Raw genomic sequence first — 12806 nt, 5'->3', positions numbered from 1 at the left:
CGTACACAGAGAGATCCAGACATGGGTACAGATAGAGACACAGATGCAGGAATATGTTGAGACACAGGTACAGGTACAGGTTGAAACAAAGACAGTGGTACAGGTAGTGATATATTTACTGTTACAGATAGAGACCAAGATACAATTACTTATAGGAGAAAGACATTGGTTCAAATACACAGTTATTTTTATAAAAATCAATATAGATACAGATAGAGACAAAGTTACATTACAAATAGAGACACAGATACAGATATAAATGGAAACAAATACAGATACAGACAGGGACACAGATACTGTTGCATATAGAGACATAGATACAAGTAGAGAAAGAAACACTGATACTGGAAGAGTGAGAGTCAAATAAAAGTATACATTTGCAAGTATTTATAAAGACCCAGATAGAGGTGCAGATTGAAACAGGGATATAGATATCTCTATCTGTACAGATACAGGTGCAGTTAGAAACATAGATTCAGATATGTTGGAGACAGAGATATGAGTAATCTATAGTCCAGACAGGAGCAAAGATAAACCCAGATATAGGTATTGATGGAAACAGAGATACAAGTACAGGTAGAGACCCAGATACAGTGACAGAGGCACAATACAATTAGAGATAGAGACCCAGGTATAGGTAGAGGTGGACACACAGATGCAGGGTCAGATAAAGATACAATACAGGTTCACACTGAGAAATGGATATATGTACAGCAAGAAACACCAATTCCTATACAGATAGAGACCCAGACACAGTTACAGAGACACAGATACAGGTAAAGATAGAGACCCAGACACCAAGCCTTATGACACCCAAATACAGGTATAGAGGGAGATAAATAGACAGGCTCAGATATAGACAAAGATATAGGTGCAAACACATGACAGAAACACAGATTCAGACACAAATAAAGTCATATAGGCAGGTACATATAGAGATTCAGATACAGGTACAGATAGAGACACGAATGCAGGTGCAGATTGAGACACAGATATAGGTACTTATTAGATGTAGATACAAGTATCTTAGAAATACAGATACAGGTACAGACAGAGGTACAGATTCTGGTATTTATAAAGACATAGGTATGTAAGATAGAAACACAGACACAGATACAGAGTGAGATACACTAAGAAGTACAGGTAGAGACACATTTATAGGTACTTATAGAGACCCAGAAACAGGTACATACCGATATACATATACAGGTAGAGTTAAGGGGACAGATACAGACAGTGACAGAGATGTGAATTCAGAGAGACACAAACACAGGTAGATACACTTCTTCCCCATGGTTGACATCAGAATTCAAAAGTGGGTTTAATGGCAATTGGGAGGTGCCAAGTGCTAACAGCTGACAGTATCATCAAATGGCCTTTATAAGTGGCTATTAGAATTGATTGACAGCTGTGTTTCCTCTCACTGGTAATGAGAATTGTGAGGGTAATTGGCTTTCTCTTTTCACTTTGGCAGCCTGGCAATTCAGAGCCTAGGATAACCCTTACTGTCAACGGTAGACCTGATGTTCTACATATTCATACATGTCTTTGCCTTGGTTTGATTTTCTACTATTATTTGTGTTTTCTCTAGGCCTGCTCCTCTATTTCTGTTTTATTAAATGGTGGATATTTTAAGCTGTCTCAAATTTCTTGTCAAATGAAGCCAGGTGTTGATCAATGAAATGGAGACAGCTATAGAACATAGTGGTTTGGACAGACAGACCAGGGGCAACCCTAGCTCTTCCACTCCCTAGGGGGAAGTTTGAGTTGATTTGGGATTCTCAGGGAGGATGGATCTCCTATTGGTCACTACCGTAAGGTAGTGAGCCCCCACCATTGTAGGGCTGTGGCTGGACAGGCAGAGGATGGTAACCTTTGAGGGGGTGGGGTGGAGGGAGCTCCTACTGGGGAGAGTCCTGCTTCCTACAAAGATGGCACCAGGTAATCTCCAAGGCTCCCGCCCGAGCTAAGATCCCATCCCATTGTCCCCAGAGATGCTCCAGCTCGAAGGGAGACGGAGCCATCTGGGTAGTGGGCTCCTCCATGTATATGAGACTGTGGGCCTGGGCTGCCTCTCCCACACTTGGCCTTGATCTCTTGCCTGAGAAGGACTGAAGCCATCAGTGCCTGTGGGGAACAAGAGGCAATGATTAACAAAGCTCTGGGCAAGCCAACCCAAAGCATGACCCCAGCTCTGCAGCCAGCCAGCCAGCATGGAAGCCTCAGCTCTTAGCCTCAACCTCCTTTTGCTTTGCCCAGAGCTGGTGTGAACTTGACCTGAGCCAGCTCAGTTTCCTCATCTAGTCAGCATTGTTCACATGTTTATAAAAGGGAGAAAAAGAGTTTCCTTTTGTTTTTCCTTAATACCACAATACGAAATATATGTCCACTGTACAAGGTTTAGAAAATAAGGATGACCAGCAAGAAATGTGTGCCCATTACTCAGCACCCAAACAGAACCACAGTTAATATTTTGCTGTGGGACCCTCCAGTCTTGACCAATATCTATCAATTTATATTAGTTGAATCATAGGAAGTTGTTGTTTTGGTAGGTCAAAAATGGTTGAGTATCAGCTATTGCATATGGCTTATTCTAATTATACACTTAAAAATATATTTTTAATTTGAGTAGAGTTGACATACAATGTTACACTGGCTTTAGGTGTACAACATAGTGATTCAACAAGTTTATATGTTCTGCTCTGCTCACCACAAGTGTAGCTGCCATCTGTCACCATGAGATGCTATTTACAAGACCACTGGCTATAGTCTCTATGCTGAGCCTTTTGTTCTCATGATTTATTCTTTCCATAACTGGAAGCATCTAATTATACATTTATATATAAATACATGTGTATTAATTTTTTTCAAAATAGGATTGTATTATACATATTTATTTGTAGTATTTTATTACTTGAAATATATAGTGAACACAGTTCCATTTAATGCACATGGAATCCATAGCAGCATTTTAAATAACATTTAGTATTTCAATGTAAGGATATATGATCATTTCTTTATCCAGTTGCCTATTTTCGATTCTTTACTATGTCTGCCGGGCTCTCCTGGGCCCACTCATGCAGCTGCAGACATCCAACAGCTGGACTGGGGTTCGAAGGCCCCAGATGTTCTCACTCAGGTGTTTGCCAATTAGTGCTGGCGATCGGCTCTTCACTTCTCCATGAAGCCTCTGTGTCAGGGCTCTCCCAAGACTACCCTTAGGTTTGAGGACTCACTAGAAAGACGCACAGGACTCAGAAAAGCTGCTGTACTAACGGTGATGGTTTATGATGGGGAAAGGATGCTAATCAGATTCAGCAAAGGGAAAAGGCATGTGGGACGAAGTCTGACGGAAACCAGTCACAAGCTTCCAGGTTACTCCTCCTAGTGGAATCTCCTGGGGACATGCTTTACTCTGCCGGCAACGTGTGTGACAACACGTGCAAAATATTACCAACCAGGGAAGCTTGCTGAGCCTTAGTGTCCGGGGTCTTTATTGCTGGTCAGGCGGGAGATACGTAGCACCCACATAACTGGCCTTAGCTACTCAGACTTCAGCTCCCCCAGAGCTCAAACTGGTAGAGCCTGGCCCGAAGACTGAGGCACACAGAAACACGCTCAGGCAGGAAAGTCCAAGGGCTTACAGGTTCTCTCTCAGGAGCCAGGAGAGGGCTAGTCTTTTCTTTGGAGTGTGCCTGCTGGGTTAACCCTTTACTGCCCACATCTGCACTCATCTCACCCTCCAGGACCGGAGAATGGCACAGGTCTGAGGATCCCAAGGGGAAGAAAATGGAAACGTCAAGGTTTCTTAAGGCCTTAGAAGTCACCCAGTATCACTTACAACGCACTGCTCTGGCCTAAGCAAGTGACAAGTCCAGCCCAGAGTCAGCGGGTGGGAAAATTCACCGTACCTCTTGAGGGAAGGAGCAGCAATGTTACATTGCAAGGGAGGATGGACACAGGGAGGTATAGTTCATTGGTGGCATTTTTAAACAACACACGGGGCAAAAAGTCTTCTAATTTTTTTCCATTATAAGCAAGGCCATGATAATCATCCTCATCTAATAATTTTCCATTTATAATCTATTTTTATTTAAAAATTATTGTGAAATATTCAATATTCCATATGTATAAAAAGTATAAAAGCAATATAAAAATCAGGTAGATGTGCTAAGTTTAAAGATGTGTAGATTTTGGGGCACCCGGGTGGCTCAGTGGGTTAAGCCTCTGCCTTCAGCTCAGGTCATGATCTCAGGGTCCTGGGATGGAGCCCCGCATCAGGCTCTATGCTCAGCAGTGAGCCTGCTTCCTCCCACCCCCTGCCTGCCTCTCTACATACTTGTGATCTCTCTCTGTCAAATAAATAATAAAATTTTAAAAATTATATTAAAAAAGATATGTGGGTTTTACACTTGTTAGGACACTGTGCAAATGCACACACTTCCTAATAGGGTGTCAGTTTCTGGCATTTAACTATATTTAATATGTAATTTGGGTATTTCTAGATTCTGCAGTAAAGGAACATGAATGGAAAATCTGCCAATCTTGTGAAACTTTTGACTCGGGTAAGGAGTGAGTGGAGAGTTGAGAAAGAAAATGTTTTTTACCTTAATAGACATGTTTTTGAGTTGGCTATATTTTGGAAAGTACTCTGGAAGTCTGTTTTTAATAAAAAATCACAATCCAAATTATTCTAAACACATTTTAAAAAGAAGATGATGGGATGCACTTACATTTTTGCATTTTTGTCAGCTGCTTTCTTAGGGTACACCCTGAGAATAAAGTACAGGCACTTTTCAAAAATTTTCAGTGTGTTGCTGAATTGCCCTCTAGACACGCTGTCTTAATTTACTCTCTCATTCTTCTTTTGTCAGTCCAATAAGTGAAAATAACTTTTTGTTTCATTTTGTATTTTTTTATTAGGTTGAAGTTTTTATATATTTAATGGTTATTTGCGTTCTCTATTTTTGTGGACTGTCATTTAATCATTTTGTAATTGTGCGGTTTGTCTTTTGTCTATCACTATTCATAGATCTTTTATAGGAAAGATATTAAGTGGCTATTTGTCCATTTCAGACTTAAGAAGCATGTCAAGATGGGACGCCTGGGTGGCTCAGTCAGTTAAGAGTCTGCCCTTGGCTCAGGTCATGATCCCAGGTTCCTGGGATCTAGTCCCTCCGCGGGGAACCTGCTTCTCCCTGTGCTTGCCACTCACCAACCCCCCCCCCCCCGCCCCGCCCGGCTTGTTCTCTCTCTCTTTGACAAATACATTTTAAAAACTTAAAAAAAGAAGCATGTCAAGATGCATGATCTGATTTGATCTTCATATGACTCCAGTGAGGAAGGTATGATAGAGTTGTTCTTAAGTCCATTTTATCAATGAGGGAAACTGAGGCTCAGAAAAGACTGACACAGCGACACAGGGACATAGTGACTTAGGGCAGAGGCTGAGGGTGGAATCGGGGTCTCTGTGTCCCAGCCCGGGGCACTTCCTCAGCACCACAGGCCCTTCTACAGCACTGACATTCTAGAAGGAGAGATGACCTTCGTGAGACTCTGAACTGAAGCCTGGAGCTTAGCTGCAACCGTCCGGTCCTCCAAGGACAACACGGACAACATTCCTGACGAAGGGGGACGGTTCCAGCAGACATGGGCTTTCCACTCCCACGGGCCGCAGTGAGACTATGGGTTTAAGGAAACAAGTGAACCGGCTGAAGGTCGAAGCTGGTAAAACTGAAAAAAGAAAAGACTATTATTTCCTCCCGCCCCCTTAGCCCCACCGAGGGTAAGCACACTTTGCACCTGGTTTGCAGAGGTCAAAGGGTTCCGAGGAGAAATCCATTTATCTTTACTTTTCTCAAGTGACTGTGGTTAACCTGTCACCGGATCAGGACGCCCGCTGGTGCTGGTGCGGGTCAAATCCAGCTTTTGGCGGCCGCACCCTGTTTATCCATCAACAAGAAGTTCTAGCTGTGCTCTTTGCTAAGCCACAGCCTGCGGGAGCTGGGAGCTGGCCCTTCCCCTTCCCCTGCGAGACAGTCCTCGCTGTTTGCTCCTTTGCTTGCAAAGAACGTGAAGGGGAGGATGTTCTTCAATTTCCCCCGCCTCGTGCCCAGACCGCAGGGTTCTGCCCCGCCCACGGCTCCACCCCCTCGGAACATCAGCGTCCCTCTCGGAGGGATAAGGATTTGGACTGAATTCTCTGGCCCGGCCAAGCCTGCCTTCCTGGGATCCATCTGTCCCCTAAGCCAGGAGGCCTGAGTACCCCTTGTGGGTAAAGCCAAGAGCCCCCTCTGTAGGAAGTCCTGGGCATCACGAAGGCCTTCCGTGGAACAGGCAGAGGACGGGGGGGGGGGGGGGGGGGGTAAGGTGGCACGAGAGGTCCCAGTAAGATTTCAGGGGTTTGGTGGCAGCAATAGAAACCGAGCCAGACGAACGGAAAGCCCCAGAGTAGGGCCAGGGCAAGCTCCTAAGGACCGGCCCTGACTTTCACGATCATCTGCTGGGAGAGCCCTGCCTTCCACGGAGGCGGTGGAGGTGGGCCGGAAGGAAAGAGCAGCCTGGGCCTCCGTTTCCTCTTCGGGAGAGTGGAGCTAACAAGTCTTGCCAAAAAGCCCATGAAAAGATGTTCACCGTCATTAGTCATTACAGAAATGCAAATGAAAACCACACCGAGAGACCACTTCCCATCTACCGGGATGCCTATAATCAAAAGGACGGAGAAAAGTAAGTGCTTTTCTTTGGGCGAAGCTGTGGAGAAATTGGACCCCTCAGGCACTGTGGGTGGGCACATAAAATGGTGACACCCCCGGGGACACAGTTTGGCAAAACGCAGAATTCCCATATGACCCAACAGTTCCACTCCTGGGTACAGACCCAAAGGCAATTGAAAGCATATGTGCACAAAACCTGGTACACAAATTTTTGTGGCAGCATCAGTGATGATAGCCAAACAGTGCGAACAGCCTGATCATCTATCAACTGGTGAGTGGACAGACAGGAGGTGGGCTGCGCATTCGTTCACAAAAAGGCTCGAAGCGTGAGTCCTGCAACACGGTGCACCCCAAAAACATGCCAAGTGAAGGAAGCCAGACATAAAAGACCACATACTACATGATTCAATTTGTATGAAATGTCCAGAATAGGCCTATAGAGACAGAAAGTCAATTAGTGGTTTCTAGAGGCTGGTGTGGTTGGGGGATAATAGCTAAAGGGTACAGGGTTTCTTTCAGAGGTGATGAAAATGTTCTAAAACTAACTAGTGAGCACAACTCCGTGAATACACTAAAATCCATTGAATCGTACACCTCAAATGGTTGAATTGTGTAGTGTGCGAACTACATCTCAATTAAGCTGTTTACAAAATGGACAAGTGTGGGAATATCATGAGAACAAAACCTTTTTTCCCTGCCCAGGCCAGGCCATTCTTTTTTTTTTTTGGTTTGCTGTTTTATGGTGAAATATAACACATGTACAGAAGAATAAAGAAAGCTTAAAAATTTATGGTAAAGAAAATTCCTATGCAGTTATCATCCTAGTCAAGAAATAAAAAATTGGAAGCTCCCAGAAGCCCTCCCAAATAAAGCCCTCCCATAACAAAGTAGCCTGGACTGGGTGGCTTATACAACAGAAATTTATTTCCTCACAGTTCTAGAGGCTGAACATCCAAGATCAAGGTGTCAGCAGATTCGGGTCCTTCTGTGGCCTCTCTCCTTGACTTGTAGATGGTCTTCTCCTCCCTGTGGCCTCACACGGTCTCCCCTCCATGGGTGTCTGTGTCCTAACCTCCTTTCACTATAAGGACACCAGTCAGATTGGATTAGGGCCCATACCAATGACCTCATTTTAATTTAATCACCTCTTAAAGACCCTACCTCCAAATATTGTCACATTCTGAGGTACTAGGGGTAAGGACTTCAACATATCAACTCAGCTCATAACACCCCTCATAGTAACAACCTTCTTCATCCCTCACCGGAGGTAAACCCCGTTTTGACTTTAGAGTGTGGCCTACTGGCTTTTCTTTAGAGTTGAGCCATCTCCGTGCGCATCTCTAAACAAAGAGTTCAGTTTTGCCTCTGAGATTCAGCCGTATTGCCGTGGATATCTGAAATTCATTCATTTCCACTGTATGAAGATATCACAAGTTCATTATGCATTCTGCTGTAGATGGACATTTGGGTTGTTTCTACTCCGCGAATGGTGGGTGAATTGGGGTTGTTTCCACTTTGTGCTCATTACAAACAGCGCTGCTTTGACTATGTCTCCTGGCCGTCACATGCCTGCCAATCTGATGAGTGTCTGATGGTATCTCACTGCGATTAGAAGTTTCTTTTTCATTATTACTAATGAGATGGAACACCTTTTCACGTTTATTGGCCATTAAGATATCCTCTTGTGAAGTAACTGTTCAAACCTTTTGCCCATTTGTCTGACTTTTCTTATTAATTTGTGGGCGTTCTTTATATATTGTGAATGCAAGCCCTTTGTGCTTATATATGTTGAGATTATCTGGTCCCACTCAGTGATTTGCCTGTTCGTGTCTTTTGATGATGACGTCTTTTGATGAGCAGAAGTTCTTGATTCTGTTGCAATGTGTCAGTCTTCTATGCTTCGTGGTTGTTTTGTGTGTCTTCATCACAAAGTATTTCCCTGCCCTATTTTAGGAAGACGTTCTCCTGTACTATCTTCTAAACATGTTACTGTTTTACCTTTCAGCCTTACATCTACAATCTACCCAGGCAGGCCTATAATGTCATCTTTTCATATGGATCTCTCATTGTCTTACCACTGGTACACATTTGTCCTAGCACAGCGACACATTTGTCGTAGATCAAGTGTCCGTATATGCTCTCAGTGGAGTCTGGACTCTGACTCTTTGTCCTAAGCCCTCAGCTGCTGCTTCTAGGTCAGCCAACCCCAAACAACCCAGGGCAAAAGCAGTTCCAAATGCCAGGCTCACCTCTCTCGATCCCCACGTCTCCCAGATCTTGGCTCGGTATTCTATTTCACGATCTAGTTAGCTCATTGATGATTTCATTTTTATCTTTATTTTTGTTAAAGATTTCATTTATTTATTTGAGAGAGAGTGAAAGCGAGAAAGATCACAGAGCTCTGGAGAGGGAGAAGTAGACTTGCTGCTGAGCAAAGAGCCTAATGGCTCCCAGGACCCTGGGATCAGGACCTGAGCCAGAAGCTGTCGCTCAACTGACTGAGCCACCCAAGTGCCCCTCATTGATGATTTTAAAGTGACCTGTTACCTTGAAACAAAAACCGGAAAAAAGTGATCTTTTAAAATGTTTTGTCCAGTTTTTTCCATGGGAGGGTTGGTTCAAGTTACCTAGTCTTCAATGATCAGAAATCAAAGTCCAGAACACAGCCTTTCCCTTGTTTAAAAAACAAAACTTTTTTAGTAAGGAATAATGAACATACAGTAAAGTGTATAAAGCCTTCTAATCTTAACTGTACAGCTAGATACATTTTTATATACCTATGCACCCATATATCCACCATTCAGATCAAGACACAGAGTGTTTCTGCCCCCCCACCCACAACCCCTGCCACAAGATCTCCTTCTGACCCTTCTCAGTCAGTAGCCAATTTCCAGGAATAGCCACTATTACTATCCATTAGTTTTGCCTGTTTTGAATTTCATGTACATGGAATCATTCGATATGTACTGTTTTTGTGTCTGCAAGATTCACCCATGTCATTGTGTATACCTAGATCTCATTATCTTTAGTTATTGCACAATATTCCACGGTATGGATATATCACCATTGATTTTCTCCTCCTTCTGTCGGTGAGTACCTGTGTTGTCTCTAGTTTCTGGCTGTTACAAATGTGCCCTTATGAACATCTTGTGTATTTATAACAGTGTAACTCACTAGTACTTCAATGGAGGGGAATTACCGCATTGTAGAGCCATCGCCGATGACTCATGTTTTGTTGTTGTTGTTGTTGCAGTTGTTTTTACAATTAATATATTTCCCAGTTTTATTTAAACAGAACCGCCATACAGCAGGGGGTAAGTTGAAGGTGTGCAGCATAGTGACCTTACTTACGTATATTGTGAAATGATGACCACAGTGACTTTAGTTAACATCCATCATCTCACAGAGATACCAAAAATGGGGAGAAATGCGTTTTTCCTTGTGGTGAGAACTCTTAGGATCTACTACTCTCTTAACAACTTTCAAATCTAGCAAATGTTTAGTTTTAATAAATCCTACCAAGTAGCTTTTCACAACGGACCTACCACCATATGAGAGCCCTCCTTGCTCTATGGCCTCACCATTCCATGTTGTCTTTTTTATTTTAGCCATTCTGGTGGATGTGTGGTGGTACTCCTCGTGGTTTTAACTTGCATTGCCCTGTTGGCTAATGAGCATCTTTTCATATGCTTATTAGCCAACCTGGCTTTTTAAAAAATTTCCTTTATAATCTGTTAGTGATTATTTCTGTCGTTAAGTTTCCTAGTTTTTCTTCACCAATATTGCTAATTTACAGTTTACTAGCAAATCTTCTTCCCCCCCTTGCCTTTTCAAACTAATCGTCATAGAGTTTTTGTAACAGCTTCATTGAGATATAATGCGCATGTCATATAATTCAACCATTTGAAGCGCAAGTTTGATGGTTTTTAGCATACAGGGTTGTGCAACCATCAGCACTATCTCATTTTTTAACAGTTTAATTACCCCTCCCCTAAAACCCATTAGCAATCATTCCCATTTCTCCCCCAAACCCCCATTCTCAACCCCAGGACATTCAAATACCCATCCATGGGAGAACATAAATAATCTATAGCATATATGTGTGTGTGTGCATATATATATGCACACAATGAAACACAGTTAAAATGAATGCACTAAAGCAACACAATGTGCATCACTCCTTATGATGTGATTTTATGTGAAATAAATAAGCCTTAAAAGGTGCGTATAAAATAGCACCTTTTTATAAATTTAAATACGACTGAAATTCTCGGCGATGGCTCTCAATGATCTGCACCTCCTACTATTCATGCCCTTGTGTAATCTCCTCCCTTTGAATGAGGGCTGGACCTAGCAACCTGTTTCTAATGAATCTAATGTGTTAAGGGTGATGGGATTTCACTTCTGAGATTACATTCCAAAGAAACTGCGACCCTCCCTGTTGCTCACGCACACTCTCTCCCTGGCTCTTCCCGCTTGCTCTGCCTGAATGAATCAAGTTTCCACGTTGTAAGCTGCCCGACGGAGAAGCCCATGTGACAATGAACTGATGGCAGCTTGCATCCAACAGGCAAGAAACTAACCACTACTTAGAATCATGTGAGTGATCTCAGAAGCCCTCCTCCTCCAAACCAGACTCGAGGTGACTGCTACTGTAGCCAAGACCTTGCACTAGAGGATCTAGCCAAGTGGTCTGGATTCCTGACACAAAGAGCCGTGAGATAATAAATGCTGTTATATTTTAAGCCACTAAAGTTTGGGGTGACTTGTTATGGAGCAATACATAACTAATGTACCTCTCATTCAAACAAACTGCTTGCGATTTCCCAGTCCACACTATGCGCTGCTTTTTTCTGGGCATGCATGTGTGTGTGTGTGTGTGTGTGTGTGTGTGTGTGTGTGTCTGTGTCTGTGTCTGTGTCTGTGTCTGTGTCTGTGTGTGCACGCGCTATTCCCTCTTCCCATCCCTCCTCCTTTAGCTAGGTCTGCTTTAACAAAGAGCTCAAGCATCCCCTCCTCCAGGAAGACTTCCCTAATTGGGCACTGCAAGCATTGCTCCTCCTCCTTACTCCCTAGGAGCCCCCTGCGGACCTCTCCCAGCACACTTACTGGATTTCAGTTGCTCCTTTATTGAACCCTGCAGCGGCTTTAACTCGGCCTCGATTTCCAGATCCTCAGCTTCTCCTGGGATTCTTGGTGCTTGGGGCGCATTCTCCGTGTGCAGGGTGGGTAATCACACAGATGCTTGGAGTCAGCAGACATCCATTTGAATCCACCGCCGACTTCCTGTGTAACCTGCGAGAAGTCGCTTAGCCTCTCTAGAACCCAGACCTTCTTGTTCCCGGAGTGGGGAGGGGGCTGAGCAGCACCCCAGAGGGGAGTTCCTATTTGTGCTCTGCCTGCATTCCTGGCACTGAGCTAGATATCTGATGTTCCCACTGCAATCCCATGTGGCCTCTTAGCCTTAGGATGATCTCCAATATCTAAATCTAGGTAGAAACTTGGGGGATTATGCCACTCGATCAGCTACTTTTATTTCATAAATTAAATATATGCAGAAGACGGTTTCTTGATATAGAAGTTAAAAGCGGTTCCAGCACAAGAGGATTAAAAACATCATGGCTAGCCCAATATTTTTAAGTGACATATTTCAGCCTTCTGCTAATGTTTCATCGCTAAACTATCAGCCCTTTTTCATGTAAACCACTGAGGGTTTGGACAGAGGACAAAAGCATCATATGTTCTACACATCTTGCAATGAGAACTGTCAAATGTTGCAATCAACATTGCCACAGTATCACCGCTGACATGCTTCCAAAAGACTTTTAAAACAAAAACCCACCACAGGCCTGGAACAAAATACACAGCCCAGGAAAATGTGCATCTCACATTTCCTCTGTGGATTGAAAAAACCAACTGTGGCCTGAAGCCAACAACAGGAAGGTTCTTTGAGCTTTTCCTCAAATGCTCCCAGTTTAGAAACAGATTTCGAAGTGTGAGTGTGGAAAGGGGGAAGCCCCCTTCTAGCCCAAGGGATTTAGTTTCCCTCCAGGGAAATTTCTAGCTCTGACACTCTGGTAAGATCATACTATA

This window comes from Martes martes (genome assembly GCF_963455335.1).
Source record: "Martes martes genome assembly, chromosome: X".
Taxonomy (NCBI): Eukaryota; Metazoa; Chordata; class Mammalia; order Carnivora; family Mustelidae; genus Martes; species Martes martes.
The sequence above is the reverse complement of the archived record's forward strand: the minus strand, read 5'-3'. Positions refer to the sequence as shown.